Source organism: Hirundo rustica, chromosome Z (assembly GCF_015227805.2).
Source record: "Hirundo rustica isolate bHirRus1 chromosome Z, bHirRus1.pri.v3, whole genome shotgun sequence".
Taxonomy (NCBI): domain Eukaryota; kingdom Metazoa; phylum Chordata; class Aves; order Passeriformes; family Hirundinidae; genus Hirundo; species Hirundo rustica.
In genome coordinates this window covers 34,540,908-34,556,107 of record NC_053488.1, presented here as the reverse complement: position 1 = coordinate 34,556,107, position 15,200 = coordinate 34,540,908, and the positions used below count along the sequence as shown (strand labels likewise).

Genomic DNA, 15,200 nt, shown 5'->3' with positions numbered 1-15,200 from the left:
TGCCTCACCACCCTCATTGTGTCCTATGTACAACCTCAATGGCTCTTCTTTAACTTTAAAATTGTTGCCCCTTATTCTGTGACCTACAGGCCTTGGTAAAAAAATCTCCACACAGAATTTGACAACAGCGGTGAAGATAACAGCATGACAAAGCTGGTGGCAAGAAACAGATGATGACAGATGGCCAAAAAAGACCAATTTTTGTAGAAAATTCATTTTTTAGGCTCACTGGAATCAGAAAAATGAAGTTTAATCACACGGGGCAAGAGACAGTAGAACCTGAAGGCCTGAACATAGCAAATTTGATGAGCAGTGAGGATTTAGACACTAAAAAGTTTTGTCTCTAGGACTGCTAATAAAAATCAAATACAAATACAAATGCTAAAGGGCTATATTACTGGATATAGTGGTTGGTATTAATACTATGAATACAATTTTTTGAAACTTCGCATTAGTGAAACACAGCAACAGTACTGCTTCCTTTGGGTTTTTTTTAACTCTTTGGCTTTTTTTTTTTAACTCTTTCCTAGCAGTATTCCACAGCAACAAAAAGAACACAGTGAAGGTGGTTGTCAGTGTTAACTGTATTCAATAAATCTGCATGACTGTTCTTGTTCTAGTTGCCTCAATTTTTGTCCCTAGATTTCAAGGCCAGGAGATCAATAGTTGAAATCATTCTGAAAAGCAGTAAGGAATGCAACTATAGACTGTACCTGGCAATAAAAATATTATATACTGTTTTGTTTGGTGATTTTTTTTTCTAGACACGAAATACAGTCACAATTCTAACACACTCATGTACCCACACGGGCCTAAATGTACAGAACAAGTGCAAACAGTCCCCACTGTTACCATTTAACAATGAGAACGTTCTGCAGCTGGCACTGCAGTTACTTCTCTGTTTCAGCATACCTTCCACTGCCACTGCTCACATCATTGTGCTTGTTCATATGATGCTCACTTTTAAGCAAACCCATTTCTACTCAGATAAGTGTGCAACTCCAGCTTATGCATTTCGCAGAAATCAGATCTTCCATGTGCATTACGGGTAACTTAAAATTACAACAGAGCAGAACATTAAAATCTAGACCATCCTACAAAGTTAAGTCAGTTCAGGAGGAATTAGTGAGCAAGGAAGTTATCAAACATTAAAAATGGCACTTGCAGCGCACAGGAAAGTCACACGGAATATCTACATATAAGTCCTTTGAAGCATATTTTACCATGTGTAAGATTATAAAGTGCATCTGTATACACATATACACACCGTAACGAAAGACAATGAAAGGCAACATTACATCCAGCATACCATTAGCACTGAACAGGATTAAAATAGAAAAAAGTAGTCCACAAATTATTAGCCAGTCAGTCAATGGCAAGAGAAAACAACTATTAGAAATATTTTAAATACTTTCTTTTTTGGATTGCATATCAGATTATAATGAAAATTATTAAACAAAGTAACAGTTAGAGTCACTTGACAATTTAGAGATGCACTGCCCACCTTCTACCTGCTTTAACACAACAAGCTGTGGAACAGCAATGGCTGGATGTCACCCGCATTTTGGTCTGAACATGCAAATATGCAAATACAGGACCATTCCTTCCTAGCAGTTTTCAAGTAAACATTTGAGACTATTGTAATTACACAGCTGAAATATATTACAACCTACATTGTGATTATCTTACAGAGGCCTCTAATTTTATTTTTCACAGGAAAAATAAACTTAAGGACAAGGTGAAAGATAAAAAGCTTGCCCATTACATTTTAATGAAGCATTCCTACAGAATGACTTAGGACTGAGTTAATTGAACTTCATACAGAAAATAACCTGGATCAAGGTCTGGTACTGAAAACAATCTAGAGTAGCTTTTTCCATCAGATAGCTAAATTCTTGCAAATTTAAATATAGACAAAGAAAGAAAATGCTGACTCTGCAGCTGCTGTTTGTGTATCAGATTGTTTTCTGACTGCTTATGGACACAAAAATCAGGAAAAAATGCATGTAACCAGGCTTGATGGTGAAGATTTCTAAAGCATTCCAAACAGAATACAGACCACTACAGTAGGAAGTATCACAGCAAATCACCTCAGGTAAGCAACTCCTATGGAAGCAAAGGCACCAAGCCTGGAAAAAACCTCATGACACAGCAGGGTTTTTTTTTCCCTCCACCTGTACAAAAAACAGAGCAGAGAATTACCATAGTTAGAACCCAAATACCAAAGCCTAGAACATCACAGGTAGGAAATGCAAAGATGTTCTTCACACTTTACCTGTTATTCCCACAATCACCAAATAGAACCATTGTTTCTAAAAACTAGGATAGGTATATGCTGTCTATTTTTGGCAATTTGTTACTAACATTTTCGTGAGAGACACTAAAAAATACACTACTCATATAATGGGAAACAGGTGTCTGTGTTCTTCCAATGTAGACTTCCTTTCCAATTTGCTTGGAGATAATGCAAAAGTGTACATCACAGGAAGAAGAGGTGAAGATTAAATAAACTGACTCTGCAAATCCAGTATTCTAGTAAGTGATAATTATATAGCAATAAATATCTAGTTTTCTCAATCATACACATTTGCCACTCATGCAAATTTTTTTTAACTGAGAAGTCTTACAGCTTTTCAGACATGTTTTAGAAAAAATGGAGGGCACTTCAGCCTTAAACAAAATATATTACCTTGATTTTTTTTGCATTTGCATTTGCTATGTTTGCCTGTCCTGTGCGCAAAGACTATCAAAGAAATTGAGGAAACTAGCCAAAAATTTTCAGGCTTATATTTAATAAATTAAAATTAGTTAGAAAAGCAATCTACTAACAATTTAAGGTTCTGTCTTAAGAAGTAGAACTGTGCTTTTAGTATGATTTTTTTTCTGATTGCCAGAAAAAACAGTTATCATTCCTACAAAACAGAGGGGCGAAGACGTGATGATATAAATGGCTGTATCAAAAGTAACAAAACTTTCAGAAGCAAAGTTTTGTGATAGCAAGTTGAATAGCTACTTATGAATCCAAAATGGCTGAAAATATCACAAAGTTAATGGATCCTGTAATCCAGGACACTGAGGGGTCTGAAAATTTGCCCTTCAGAAAAAATCTAAGTTGAGAAGGAAAAAAAAAAAAAAAAATCCCTTAAGTTTAAGAAATACCCAACCTACTCCAGACCATCCAGGCTACTTCTACCATATTAATATTCAGCAGTTTAAGTTCTCCTAATGAAAAGTAATTTCAAGTTGTCCAATGGTATAAAAGTTGGAGCAGTTATAGATGTGAGAGGCCAAAACTCAAATTCTGAACTGGCCTACACAGTCTTGAGAAGCAGCTGGAACCAATGTAGGCAAGTTTGCTGCTAGTAAGTTAAGTTCTATTGCCAAGGACAGAAAACAGAAATGGAAAAGATATGAGACAGGAAGGATGACAATCAGCAAGCAGTCCAGCTACACTCATTTAATAAACCAGTTTAATCTTGTGTCATCAGTGTTGTAACTTTCTTTCACATTACAGAAGATGGCAACTACTCCAAAGACTGCAAAGAAGACAGCTTAAAAGAGAAAATTTTACAACAGTAATAACAACAACATAGTTCTCAGAGCAAGAGGAGTACTTTATAAAATGCACTTACTGCCCCAGTTGAAAGCTTTAAAGGTTAGCCATGCTCAGTATTATGTAATGAGTGAAACATCTGCTGCCCTGGAAACGTTCTTTGTTAGAGAACTCTTTCTGTAATTGGAAACTCCTTTGGAAAAAAGCCAAATATAGTAGCCTGAAACAAAAACAAAACAGCAAAGAAAAAGTCAAAAGACAAAAAGTCCAGTGGTTAAATTTCTTCTGGAACCACAAATCTCCAAGATTGCTTTTTGTAGTTATTTCAGTGCCTTTTTTTGGTTAGGTTGAGTGGGGACTATGATTTGGTTTTGGGAGGTCAAAAGAGAGAAGAAAGAATATTGTTTCAAGTTCGTCTGAGAAGTTGCTCCAAGCAAGCCATAAGAATCAGATATTTTCTTTCTCGTTGCTCTCTCTACTAAGCACTGAAATAGTTAAGTATTAACATTGAAATTATTTTGCCAGAGTCTCTACAAACAGATTTGCCAGATCATAGATTCATGGTTTGATTTGATTTCTGTTAGCCATCTACAATAAGCCACATGTCACTTGAAATCATCATCTAAGGGGGTCTACAAAACCAGAGTGAAAAACCCACTCACTGGTTCTGAAGAACACAATTTTCCTCATTTTCTGTCTTTTAGTAAAAAAACACCACAGCAGGAATGTGTCTTCTCTGTAGGTCTCTTCATTGACAGCTTCAACACACCAAACACAGGCTGTTTTACCGATACATTCCAAGCCCCGCGGCTCATCCCCACCCCACTGAACTCTTGTGCCTGTCAAGAGCTACGATTTTCATTTCTGGTTAGCCTATGATAACCAGCCTCAAACCACAAGGCTTCAGCATTTTCGTTCTTTCTCAGCTGCTGTTCAAGCTTGGTGTGAGCTTATTAACACTTCAGAAGTCTGTCTTTTAATCCCCTTGCCAGCTCCTCATTAAGAAATTCTCATTTGCCAAGATGTCTTAAAATTAAGTCCAAACCACACACTTGACAGCAGTTAGAATATTCATGCTTTTGGTCTTAAGCTGCAGCAGTGCACTACTTATACAGACATATGTGTCAATAAATATTTTCCTCAAACACGAAAAACAGCTATCAGGGGTAGCAAGCTTGAGATTCTCTGCCATGAAGTCCTAACACACACCAGACATGATAAATGTGAAGTCTGATATTACACCTATTTTGAGCCTTCTCTAAATATCATCATATGATACTCAAAATACTGTATTACTCAACACACTGTGGAGTCCTCAGACAAAATAGTTACAATGAACTTGATTTCCTGGGATAAACTACACAGATTTTAGGCAATAGATGAAGTCAAATCATTGCCAAGAGCATACCATGAATTTCTGTCATAATTTAACACATCCCATTGTCTTCCTATTTAAAATATTGTTCACACTTATTTTTTATGTTTTTGTGGGGTTTTTACTGTTTTGACACACAATATATTTCTGGATCTAGTAACTGATTTAGTAATGTTTAAAATAAAAAACCTGGTTTCTTAAAGCAGGCTACGACTATCATGAATACAATGTGCAATTGTTAACATTCCTATTTCCAATTTAACCATTTAGGAATGAATTAATCTGATTTACTTAGAGAACTGATCTCAGACTTCTCCAGATTTTTTTGAAATACCAAGATTTGATCCCACGTGACTAATAAAACAGGACAGTCCCAATGCTCATTTGTTGTAGCATGCACAAAACGTTTGAGATGCCTTAAATTCATTTTTCTGCACAGGGTGGAGTAGAATTCACTATTTCCTCCTTTGCAAAAAACACAAAACAAAACAAAAACCCAAACCAACCAAAAAAACCCCAAGCCCCAAAACAACAAAACCACCAAAACAACCACCTCAAACCCCCAAACCAACCCTCTCAAACCCTCCCCCCACCAAAATAAAACCCAAATAAAAAACAACCAACCTAAACCACTAAAAAACCAAACACCTATCCCAGGCCTTGCAATGTACTCCCAAGTATTCAGCAGTGGAACATCCTCATTGTCCTTCGATAATGCTCCACTGTACACTTTACCATACTAGGTAAAGGGGCAGGCAGAATGACAATTTGGAGTCAGAGGATTTACCTTAGAGATGGGCTACCATCATTTTTGTCCCTGCTCAAAAGAGAGAGCACAACCCTGTCCTCTATGATAGCTTTAATCTTTTACATGCTTTTTTTAACCTCTGCCAGGTCTAGGGCAGTATCAATTGTTCCATATAGAGAAGGGGAGTAGGAATGTAAAAGGAGTGATATTACTCTTGCACTTAACAACCTAGACAACTCAAATGCAAAGTATTTCAACTCAGACATTCAAATCAGAAAGCATGCTAGCTAATGGTGAGAATTTTAGAAAGCTACAACAGACAATTAGACTTGAGAATCAAAGGAGTTTCCCTCCTCAGATCTGTGAATCATCTGGCTACTAATATAACTAGCAAAACAGTTCAAAATTAGAGGAGTGACTGCGTAAATAAGATATTTTATTCCTAGCAGAATCAGTTGGATCAAAAAGACTAAAAAGAAGAGGTTTGAGATGTACAGTGTACATCTGATATAGTGTATATGTGAATCTCACAGAAGAAAAAAAAGAAAATCTGTAAATGTCTTTGAACAGGATTTGTTCTGTTTTCTTTAAAATAAACTAAAAAGTTACATTAGTCAGTACATTCACAGTGAATGAGTCATCATAATCCAAAAGAACTTCCGGCATTCACACAGAATTATCTTATGAGTAGATTTCTACACACAAAGTTCAAAGCAAAAATACAGGAAAGTGTATGTACCAGAGTTTGAAATGACACTGCCTTTTAAGAAAATATGTGTACCAAGAAAATTTGTGTACCATGCCTTTTTTTCAGAGGTGAACTTGATATTTTGTCTACCCAATCCTGAATGACATACTTCTCCCTTTATTGTGTGTTAGGTACACCTGTTTTATTCCCAGAATTGTACTAGCATAGCCAGAAGGCCACAAAAGAATTCTGCTCTACAGAGTCATATAGGTATTCCGATACAAGCCCCCATGAAAGAACACCACCACTAGCAAAACAAAATTTTGGTTTGCAAAATCTGTTCTACTTATGGCTTGAGATTTTCTTATACCAGTACAATTCTAGGTTTGCATACACTGTTGATTAGTATTGGAAAACTTTAGTGGTATGTCTCTACTTTATTCACAAAAAAAATGAACAGTCTTGTACAGGGAGAATTACGACTGACTTATTTACTACTAAGACATAACAAAAAGGGGGGGGGGGGGGGGGGGGGAAGCTAAGGAAGGATGTATCCTCAAGGTTAAGCAAGAATTTAAGGCAAGAAAAAATTCAAGTCTTTTACTGATTATCCTAATTGCAAGAATTCACTTTGAGTCAAATAAACACCATACGGGAGACATATGCACTTGCTTTTTCTGGTTTCAGCAAAACTTTGAGAAAATAGTAACACATTTATGCAGTTACAATGTTTGATCTTTTATGTCCTGTTGACCTTTGAATATACAGAACTGAAAACAAACCTGGATGTGACCTCTAAGAGGCAAACTGCTCCCAAGCACTAGCAAACCACAACACAGTGGTTTCATGACTTTGAAACTTTATAATAAAAGTACTTGTACTCTTTCTCCTCTGGCCAAATCCAAATTTTACTCTTAAATGAATGTGGTACCTGTTCAGAAAACTAAACTTCAGAGGGTTAGCCTTCCCATATTCCTTCTGCAGGAAGGAGGAATTTCAGCTGGTAATTGAGGGCACCTACAGTTAGGCTTTTATTGGGAATCACTCCCTAAAAAGAAGGTGGTGGATAACAGGGGAAGAAGAAAGCCTAGAAACTTGAGTCTCCCTAGGCTAAAATTAACTTCTGTCAATATTGCTTTTCAGTCACATCTTTGGCAGCTTCAGCACCTTAACAGAGTCAAATGTGTTTTATATATATTAAATATTTGTCAAGTTACCTATGTCCTTGAAAGCATATCCTCTGGCAAAGACACAGCTTATTTTTTAGGATTCTTTCATGAAAACCTGCAAAAGGTACTATCTATGCCACAAAAAAATCAATCTCAGCATACTTAAGCTCATATTACCTGCAAATACAACAATTTTCTGCCACATCCAGCTAGATACCTAGAATTTTACATTCTCACTAGGATCATTAATTGTTTGAAATGTTATTATGAGATTTCATTCTCAGCAATGAAAACACAGGTAAAATGAGTCTGTAGTGTAGGCAAGCTGCTGCTGCTGCTATTTTCAAGGACAGCTGACTGATCAGCTACTGAGAACTGGCCACACTGGTTTCCATGTATTGCAATAGTCCCTTTTGATTATTAGAGTGACCAAATGAATAATCTTTTGCTGTGACCCAGCATTTTACTTCATATTTCTTTTCTGTAACCTTCTCTTAGACCAAGATGGATATCCTACAGAAGCTTCAGGGCTTAACTATACAATTACAAGTGCCTTGAATTCTTGAATTTCCTGAAACATTAATTAAGTCCTTAAACTTCTTTTTCTTCATATGCTGCTCATAGGTAGCTGTTCTCTAGCTGTGTTCTCTTTCTCCCAACTTCAACCATGCTTTTATCTCTTCCTGAAGCAGAAAAATACACACATTATATAGACACAGCAGGAGTATAGTTTAATCACAAGACTTCTATCTATGTCAGGTTTCTTATCTGGGTGAGAGTATAGTTTCTTCCACAGAGAATAGCAACAAGGGCTGAAGCCACCTTACATGACACTAGGAACAGCAGCATTGGGTTGCTTCTCAACAGAGAAGAAGAAAAAAAAAAAAAAAAGAAGTCTTGCTTTCAGCAGTCAGCTCCTCCACATTGAAAAGACTTGCAAAAGGGAACAGCAGCACTGAAGAATGCAGCAGTAGAGAGACTTCAGTTTATGCATTACTGATCAAAGGCTGAAATTAATTATAAAGACAAAAGCTATCACTGAAATGTGCTGGTTCAGAGAAAAACCAAGAACGTTGTGGGTTTTGCCTCTCTGGTGAAAAATGGTTACATTTTGTTGTACACCTGCCCTTTGTTCACAACTGGAAAACACTTTCATTTCAAGATGATGAAAGCTTCTATTCCTTTGGACACTTGCAAATTGTAGCAGCTTTTGGTGCTAGAACTGAATAACTTAATTTGCACATCAATCCTTGATTTGCACTATTTTTAATATCTTTTAGGCAGAGGAACACAGGCTCTTGGTTTTTGCTTGAAAAGCATCAAGTCTCTTTAGAGACTTTTTGAGAATAAAGGAAAGGAACTGAAGTGTCACTAAATGCAAAGATGAAAGCAGAGTAAGGCAAAACTGGCTCACTGCATTTAACTGAAACAAAGCAAATGGAATGTTTAATGACATGCAAGCCAACATCCACCAAGAAACTATGGGTACATTTTTACTGTTCTCTCAATCAACAACTCTGAGAATGCTGTTTAAAAAGGGAGAAAACATTAAAAAAAAAAAAAAAATCAAACTGAGACCATAATCATAATCTTAGTAATTCTGAAAACTCTTTTCAACTTTCCTGTCTGCCAAAGCAAACAGTAAAGATCATACTTTATACCCTCAAAAAGTCTCTAAGCAGAAAAAAGGGCTAGACTGAGGTACTGACCAACAGAATGCTTAAGCAAAGCTTGGAATGCAGAGCACAGTGTAACTGTATTCCTGAAACTTCAGAATAAGTAAGTCTACAAGCTCTCATTTTGTGACAGATGCACAAGAATTAAGTGAACATGAAACAGTAACACTGCACCAGAAACTGTGTTGCACTCCAGAAACTGTCCTAAACTAAGCCATTTGATTCTAAGAACAGAGATTAGAACCGTGAGCCTTTATTTCCACATATTTGAAGAATGAAACATTCTCATTATCATTACAGGGGTGTAGCATTTCCAACAACACTACTTTTTAAATCAAATGGAAAAGAAGCAGCATCACATTTCTGTACAACCATGTGCAACAACTTTAATAGAGGGATTATTTTTGTAGCAAACCAGAAATTCCAAAGCAGATAAAAAAACCCTAAAACATTCAGTTTACTGTTTGAAGCACTACAGGAGGAAACCAGGTCTCATGACGCAAGTGCAGCAAATGGATTTTCATTTTACAGATCTGAATAAGCAGTATGGACAACTATCTGGCAAGTCACATGGGAAACAACTTCGTAACTGCAACTATGACCCCCAAGAACTATTTTACAGGTCACCTATGCCAAGATCTCCAGTATCTTGAATATCATCCAAGAAAGCAGCCTGTTGAAGGTGGGCAGTCCTTGCCTCAGGATGACTAGCAAGCACAGGAAGAAAAAGATAACCCTCAACAGTGCAAGTTACCCTTAGACTAAAAGACCTGATCTAGAGGTTAGAGGTACTTTTTGTTGTTTTTTCAGTCAGAAGGCCATGAAACTAGCCTTTACGCACACTGCTCTATACCTACAGGTGCCACTGAAATTTATCTGAAAGCTGAACAGTAAGACATAATAGTCAAAAGACTATCTTATCTTCTTCTTACAACTTTGTCAATATATCTTTCCTATCTTCCTTTCTACTGAGACTTTTCCCCTGTTGTATTTTTAAGCAAACCAAGATGGTGTGCCAAGATGAACACCTGAATATATTGTTCCTTAAAGCATATTTGTTGGGTTCGTTCTCCGAGATTCAGGTGGTTTTAGAGTCCTTTGCCCCCTTGCACAGCTCTTTGCCAAACCGATGAAAGAGACGGAGTCTTCACGTCTAGATTTTTCAAGGTTGCATGCTTCGTTTATTGTTCTTATCTTACAGTTCTCTCAGTCCAACAAGATGTTTGCAGCTGCTTGGACTTCTGACGACTCCTCCTGCCCAGGGCTGTCCCTTATCTTTTATACTAATTGCTACATATTCTTTATTTACTATTTCTTCCAAATGTCTATCACTAATACTGAAAAGGTCATCTCTACTCTGACCCAGTCCTCACAAACTACCTTGTGCTAACGTCACTGCCGAAGTGGAGTGAGGGAAGAAGAAAAAAGAAGAAGGAGACAATGCCCCAAATTCTCCATCTTGTCCCCATTCACTTCAATGCTAGAAACCCAAATACACTGTTGTTTCACCCTGTGATAAGCTAAACTACTATTTTTCACACTTTTGTGGCCTGTAAACCCTCTCGCAGTGTAGGAAGTTTTTCCCATGGACCGAGATCAAAGCCAGTGTCTCTCTGAGCTCTGGGCTGGGGTCCCAGACCCCCTTGCCCAGGTCCCTGACCCTCCAGGGCAACCAAAGAAATGCCCTGGACTCCAACACATATTGAGATTGAATTCCAAAATCAGTTCTCCACTGGTCAAACGCAGACCTAAATAAGAACTAAGCTTAAAAAGATACCACATCTGTATTGGAACTGTATTCCAACAATTGTAGCACTGCCACTCCGAATGTAAATTTAATATATGTTGAGTCAGAGCGATGTTATACATACCAATATTTAATATTCCAATTTTGCTCAAGTTGGTTTTTTGTTTTCAAGGAAAACCACGTAAATGTTGATTAAAGAAAGAAATCACACACAAGTAAGAAAATAAATATGTAAGACATGGTCCAAAAAGATGTCATTACTTTACTTTGGGCTATGGAGGGACTAATCTTAATTGAAGAACAAATAGCAAAGTGTCACATTATACTTATGGATAAGTACTTATGAAAATGCCCATCTTAATTTGTAAGATTTCTTTTTTTAAAAGATCCAAACATTAAGACTTTAATGTAAATCAGTGTCAAGTTGTGCTAGTAACTGTTTTAACACAGAAGTCACAACTCATGCAGACAAGCTAATATTTACATTTCTGGTTTCTACTAAACTTCCTTGGACTGCTCAAGACAGACATGCACTATTAGCACTTCATATCCACTGGAATGATAAAAAGCAGCCTGTCAGCCAATTCTTTAAAAATATTAATAATTTTTTTAAAAAAACATTTATAGTCACATTTATAATATAAATATTCACAAACTCTCTAACTGTTGTTATGGGTTTTTTTAGTTGGTGTCCTTTGTGCAAAGGATTTGAAATATGTATGTCAATATGGCTGGTTTGTAGTCTGGTTAATCACTTAAGTCTGGTCATGACTGCTTTCCAAGAAAAGAAGAAGAAAAAAAACAAAACAAAACAAAACAAACAAAACAAAACAAAACAAAAAAAAACAACACCCCCAACCCAACCCAAACCAACAAACAAAACCAAAAAAACCCCAAAACCCAAAACAAAACCAACCAAACATAAAACCCTTCCATTTTCCAAGCAGATAAGAAGTAATTTGCATTCCACCATTATTTTTTTTTCCCACAGGAACAAAACATTTACAGCCTTAACTCCTAACACACCACCTTAAAAAGAGTAATGCAAAAACTTTTACTAACTTCACGCTTGGTCCACACAAAGCAGCAACCAACAAAACTAAGAGCAAAAAAATTGTGCAGGCTCAAATCTACCTAAATTTTAAACTACTAAGAAGTTTAAAAATTTCATAGCAAGCCAAGAAAAATATTACAGAAGTCACATTAACACAACTTACACGGGGAAAAAAAAAAAAAAAAAAAAAAAAAAAAAAAAAAAAAAAAAAAAAAAAAAAAAAAAGAAGTCAAATGAAATGTCCTATTTGTTGTTTGTCTTGTCCTCATACAGAAGTAAAAGTTTAGCCACAGGCATTGTTTGACAGCAGCACAACAGTCCATGTCTCTGCAATGTGTTTGATCTGAACAAGAGAAGAGGACTTAACTTCATTAAAAAGATTGGTACAGAACTGACATTAAATTTAGAATTAATATAATGTTGTTCAGTTTTTGCATCCCTTCAGAGACTCCAGAATCAACAACTGAGTTGTGCTCCAACACTTTTGAGCACGGTGTTTGGCATTAACAGCGTATTTAATTAGCTTACATCAAATTTAAAGCTTCTGTGAATACTTTTTCACTATTTGACACACAAAAGCCCTAACCTATCACCAGATCTTTCCACTCCACAGGCTGTCTGCGCAGCAAAGACACACGAGGTATCTTCAGATGACGATATAGATTGATTAAAAGTTATGCATGTAGCTTTTCCTTGTTCTCACATTTTTCAGTACTTTAAGTTTCTCACTGATATGACCAGCTTCCAAAATATCAGCGTGACTTAGTCAGGACGATTCCTGTTATCCTAACACCCTTTCAACAGCCGGTGACGATCTCCAGTTCGGCACAGATCCCCGCAAGGGTTAACCCCCCTGACGCCGGAGCTGAGGGGAGGAGCCGGGGCATGGAAAAGGAGAGGAAAATGGAGAAATATAGGAGGGAGCTGCCTCGGACTCACCTGCAGCGCCTGCCACCTGCGCCGCTGGAGAGCCCCGCAGTCCCGTGGGGCGGCCGCGCCCGACGGGAGCAGGGAAAGTAACAATTATCATGGTAATAATTATAGTGAAAAAGTCCAGAAAGCGCCTCCGCCCTCCCGGCCGCGCAGAGCGTGTTAAGGACGAGCCCCGGCGCAGAAGATCTGCCGGGGCAGGTCAGGGCAGGAGCCCTTCCCAGGAACCGAGTAGGCGCCGGGGAACACTCCGAACCTCCCTGCCTGTCCGGCGAGGAGGAGAGTCTCCTCCGGACGTGTTAGAGGGGAAGGAAAGGGCCATGTAGTCGGGGGTAGGTAGGAGAGGGGCTCTCGGCCGAGCGCCGCGCCCCGAGGCGGGAGCGGGCGCCGGACCCGGCGGCTCGCCCGCCTCCCTCCGCTCCCGTCTGTCAGGCCGCCTCGTCTCCTCTCTGCCTCCCTCCCTGCCGCGGCCGCTCACCTGCCGCCGGCCCCGGCCCCTCGAGCGCGCTGCCGGCCGCGCCGCCCCCGCCCCGCCGCTTCGCCCCGCGCCCGCCGCCGCCTCAGGAGCCGCCGCGCCCGTCACCGCTCCCGTTTGGGGAGGAAGCGGCCACCATGTTACTTTCTCGCCCTCCAATGCCTACAGGCGGGTCCAGGGCCCGCCCCGAAAGAAGGCGGTGGCGGCGGCGGGGCCGGGCAGCGGCGCTGCGGCGGCCAGGGGGCGCCGGCGGGAGCGGCCGGGGCTCGGGGCTCGGGGCTCGGGGCTCGGCCCGCGGGGCGGACACCTGCGGCGGCCGGGCGGGACGAGGAGCGGCGCCTTGCCCCCTCGGGCAGACAGCTCGGCGAGGTGCGGGGGGTGCCCCGGCCCCCCCTGCCCCCGCCCCCCTGCGGCTTCGCCGAGCTGTTGGGTTGTACTAGGAAAAATAAAAAAAGTAGTAAGAAAGGAAACTTGGCGATCACAGAATATTCTGGTTTGTAAGAGACCCGCAAGGGTCATGGGAGCTTCAGCTTTTAGTCCTATACAGGACAGCCCCAAAAATCAAACCAAGGACATTGTCCAAATGCTTCTTGAACTCTGTCGAGCTTGGCGCAGGCTTGGAGAGCTGTTCCAGTGCCCAGCCACTCTCGGGGTGAAGAACCTTTTCCTAATATCCAGCCTAAACACCCTTTGACAGACTATCATACCATTGTCTGGGATCCTGTCACTATTCACCAAGGAGGAGATCAGTGCCTGCCCCTCCACTTGCTCCTCGTGGGGAACCTGTAGAGTCTGATGAGGTCTGTCCTCAGTCTCCTCCAGGCTGAACAGACCAAATGACCTAAGCTTATCCTTGCATGGCCGTGATCATTTCAGCTACTTACCCCAATTAGACTATGCATTTCATAGATGACTCTCATTAACTAAATAGTGCTTGTCACATTTTTTGAAAAATACAAAAGGGTAGTGGTATAGACAAGGTCAGAGGAGCTTACCTTGGGTGAACAGAAGATGGTAGGCACAGTTTTTCAATATTTTAGTGAGGTTTTTGGTATTTGCAGCATCCTCCTGGAGAAGTTGTCCAGCTGTGATTGGAGCAGGCTCACAAAGCAGTGGGTGAAGAATTGGCTGAAGGGCAGAGCTCGAAGGGCAGAGCTCAAAGGGTAGCAGTCAATGTGGCTACATCTGGCTGGCAGTGGCTCATCACCTGTGTTCCTCAGGGTTCAATTCTAGGGCCAGTCCTGTTTGATATTTTTATCTGTGATCAGGAGGCAGGAGTTGAAAGTACATTTAATATGTTTGCTGATGATACTAAATTGGGGGTTGCTGTTGGCTCTCTTGGGGGACTCTTTGGATGCAGAGCAATCTGTCTGTATCAGAGCATTTGGAAAATAATCAGTGTCATGATATCTGACAAAAACAAATACCACATTCAGCACCTGGGCTGGAGGAACACTGAACACAAGTACAGACTGGGAGAGCGGTGTGTGTAGAGCAGCCCTGCAGAAAGGGATCTGGGGGTGCTGGTCGGCAGCAGCTCAGGGTGAGTCAGCAGTGTGTGCCCGGGCAGCCAGGAGGGCAAACCCCATCCCAGGCTGCACCAGACACAGCAGCACCAGCTGTGGTTGGGATCATCCTGCTGGGTTCAGCCGCGGTGCTGCCTCGCCCTGAGTCCTGTGGGCAGCGCTGGGCCCCGCAGGTTGAGAAGGGTGGGAAGGTCCTTGAGGTGAAAGGGCTGGAAGGAATGTCCTATGAAGAACAGCTGAGGACTCTGGGTTTGGCTAG

At 40.2% G+C, this 15,200-nt stretch overlaps 1 protein-coding gene across 4 annotated transcripts in view; it reads right to left on the bottom strand.

Moving 5' to 3' along the window:
* The window catches only part of DENND4C (DENN domain containing 4C), a 77,416-nt gene extending 63,956 nt beyond the window's left edge, over window positions 1–13,460 (bottom strand). For 3 of the 4 annotated variants that reach the window (XM_040090064.2, XM_040090067.2, XM_040090068.2), the window contains exons 1-2: window positions 3,633–3,764; window positions 2,091–2,174 (exon numbers count right to left, since the gene is read on the bottom strand). The gene's annotated coding sequence lies outside the window, so the exon portion shown is untranslated. Of the gene's footprint in view, window positions 1–2,090; window positions 2,175–3,632; window positions 3,765–13,418 lie in introns of those variants that run through there. The other variant, XM_040090066.2, reaches the window with a different exon arrangement.
* Between the last annotated feature and the right edge of the window lie 1,740 nt (window positions 13,461–15,200).